Raw genomic sequence first — 3226 nt, 5'->3', positions numbered from 1 at the left:
CTGTTCACCCAGCACAGATTTTTCAATTCATTAAATATGAGGATCAAGACTTGTCTTAGTTCATTACAACATTACACCACTTCTCTCAAAAAATTCTCTCTACATTTATTATATGAGTTTTCAAGGATTATAAGCCATCAATAACATTAAGAAAAGTGAATCAAGGATAAGGGAATCATCAAGGACCATCCAAGTCAAGAAATCCAAATGGAGAAAAACTAGGGTTTTGCTCAAAGAGGAGTATTATCAACCAAAGCTTGTTCCTACAACTTCTAAGGTAAGATTCGTGATTTTTACATGATGTTTAAGGTATTGGAGAATTAAAATACATGGATTGTAAAAAAATGTGGTCAACTAGATCATGAATGATGAATAGTGACATCTTGAGAAATAGTTTGAATTGAGTTGTGAATGTTGTTGTGTTACGATATGAATGTATTATAAATGGTACTAAGATCATGAACTCGACACTTTAGACGAATGGACGAAGTTGGAGGTCATGACCATAAATATGGGAGAATTAGAAGCAAATTGAGAAATCTAGATAATGTGGATGATGTGAATGACTAAAGGCCATTGTTATGATATTAATGAAGGTATAAACGCTAGCATTTGAAGGGAACATGCAAGTGTAGAATAGTTCGACGGAAAGGTATGTGAGGCTATCCCTTCTTTCATAAGGCATGGTTCTTGGCCAAATTCCTAATTCCTCTATATGAGTATGTTGTCTTCACATGGTTGACATTCCGAGCTCATAAGCTCACGACCCTTGATATGTACTATGATTATACTATGTTCCTCGTATGACGAGTAATTCTATAAGGTAGATGTAACGATAATGATGAGGATAGTAATGATGATGAGAGTAAAATGAGATTAGAGATGCTTACGAGCTATGATATATGTATATGTATGCCTATGAAGGGCTATGATAAGACCCCGAGCTTATGATGCCGGGTAAGACTATATGTATATGACTATGTATAAAGTATGTATACGATTAAGAAACGCGCGCACACCTCTGCAGATGGTACGGATAACCCTGACGCCTTGGTAGGGCCAGGTATGTATGATCTTGAGCCTTGGTTGGCCAAGTAAGTATGACACACCGATCCTACGAGGTTAGGTATGCTATGTAAATACTATGTATATGATATGACCATGTATATAATATGAATATGAGTGTGATAAGACTTAGTAAGGGCATGTATATGAATATTAACACAATGGGGTATGGCTATTATTATGGGATACGAACGACGATGTATGCAAGTAAGCGACATGATGATGATGATATTACTGTCTCCCCTTCTATGCTATTTCATATGATATCTATTATGCTTCTATATTGATGTTGATCATGCTTTGCATAGTCAGTACATTCTTCGTACTGACGTCCTTTTGTTTGTGGACGCTGCGTCATGCCCGCAGGTGCACAGGGAGACAGACTTGATCCATAGCTGCTTATTCCGAGATTGCATAGCAGAGCTCCATTTCTTTCGGAGTCGTAGCTTTTGGGTACTTATTCTTTTGTGTATATAATTATGGGCATAGCGGGGTCCTGTCCCGCTCATTCGATATGTCATACTCTTAGAGGCTTGTAGTCATGTGTATGTGGGTAGAGATGTTCGGCCATGTCGGCCCATGTTTTGTATATCTTTTATTAGCCACGTCGGCCTTGTACTTATGATGTGGCATAGATGCCTATGATATGTTAAATGATGATGGTCGTCTAATGGGATCAATATGATTAATGATAAGAAAAGCATGAATTGACTTATGGTTCACCTAGATGTTATGTTATGTACGATGAGGGGGTGCCCGGGTGGGGTAGCACCGGGTGCTCGTCGCGGCCCCCTAGCCGGGTCGTGACAAAAGTGGTATCAGAGCAGTTCAGTCCTAGGATGTGTCTACGAGCCATGTCTAGTAGAGTCTTGGTTATGGGTGTGTTGCGCGCCACACTTATAAACAAGAAGCTGCGGACATTTTAGGAATATATGACCTTCTTTCTTCATAACAATCGTGCGATAGAGCTAGGGTGTAAGAAATTCTTGTTCCTTAATCGTGTGTTGTGTATTTCAGAGATGCCTAAAAAGAAAAAGTCTACAGCAGCCCAAAAGGGCAAGACGGTGGCTGAAAAGCGGGCTGAAAGAGCACCGCCACCGGTAGTAGAGGAAGATGAGTCCCAGAGTGCGGCTCAATCTCAGTCTTCCCAGACAGTGCCTATTACTGAGGAGCGTGAGGAAGCCTCAGCCCCAGCTCCAGCACCTCCAGCTCCTCCACTAAACGCTTCGGGTCAAGATGTCAAAGGGGCCATTAATTTGTTGACTCAGTTGGTTGCGGCCCAGACTCAGAGGCAGAGTTCAGGGCTTAGTGATAGGGCTGTTAGTGCAAGGGCCCGTGACTTCATTGCTTTGAAACCCCCGGAATTCTTTGGGTTGAAACTGGAGGAGGATCCCCAGGACTTTATTGATGGTATGCTAAGGACGCTCCGGTTGATACATGCTTCAGACACCGAATCGGTGGAGCTAGCGTCATATAGATTGAGGGATCTCTCAATCCAGTGGTATACGGTTTGGATGGCTTCGTGGGGAGCCAATGCACCTCCACCGGTATGGCAAGAGTTTGTTGATGCTTTTCTCCGTCATTATATGCCCCCAGAAGTTCGGCGAGCTAGGGCCGATAAATTCTTGAATCTGAGGCAAGGTAGCATGAAAGCTACAGAGTATAGTCTTCGCTTCAATTCCTTGGCTAGGTATGCTTCGGCCATGGTAGCGGATATGGGCGATCGGGTGCACCGGTTCGTGAAAGGCCTAGGGCCACACTTGATGGATAAATGCTTAATTGCGTCCCTTCAGGATGGCATGGATATTGCACGCATTCAGGCACATGCTCAGGAATTAGAGGAACACCTACAGCAGCGGAGAAATGAACGTGAGCAAGATAGGGGACATAGCAAGAGAGATAGACCTTCGGGTTCGAGGAGCGAGTCCAGGGTTGGACACAAACAGTAACTTCCCAGCCATTCATGCTATTCTATGACCAGTCCACCTCCACGGTTTTCAGGCCAGGGCCTTGATAGATCTGCTCGTTCAGGGCCGAGTCCGAGTTATACAGGACCTCAGTTAAGAGGTGATTTGGGCCAGTCAAGGCCACCCGTACCACCGTGTTCCCAGTGTGGGAAGATGCATTGGGGTCGATGCCGATTTGGTTCAGATGATTGCTA

The sequence above is a fragment of the Lycium barbarum genome, chromosome 4 (assembly GCF_019175385.1).
Source record: "Lycium barbarum isolate Lr01 chromosome 4, ASM1917538v2, whole genome shotgun sequence".
Taxonomy (NCBI): domain Eukaryota; kingdom Viridiplantae; phylum Streptophyta; class Magnoliopsida; order Solanales; family Solanaceae; genus Lycium; species Lycium barbarum.
The sequence above is the reverse complement of the archived record's forward strand: the minus strand, read 5'-3'. Positions refer to the sequence as shown.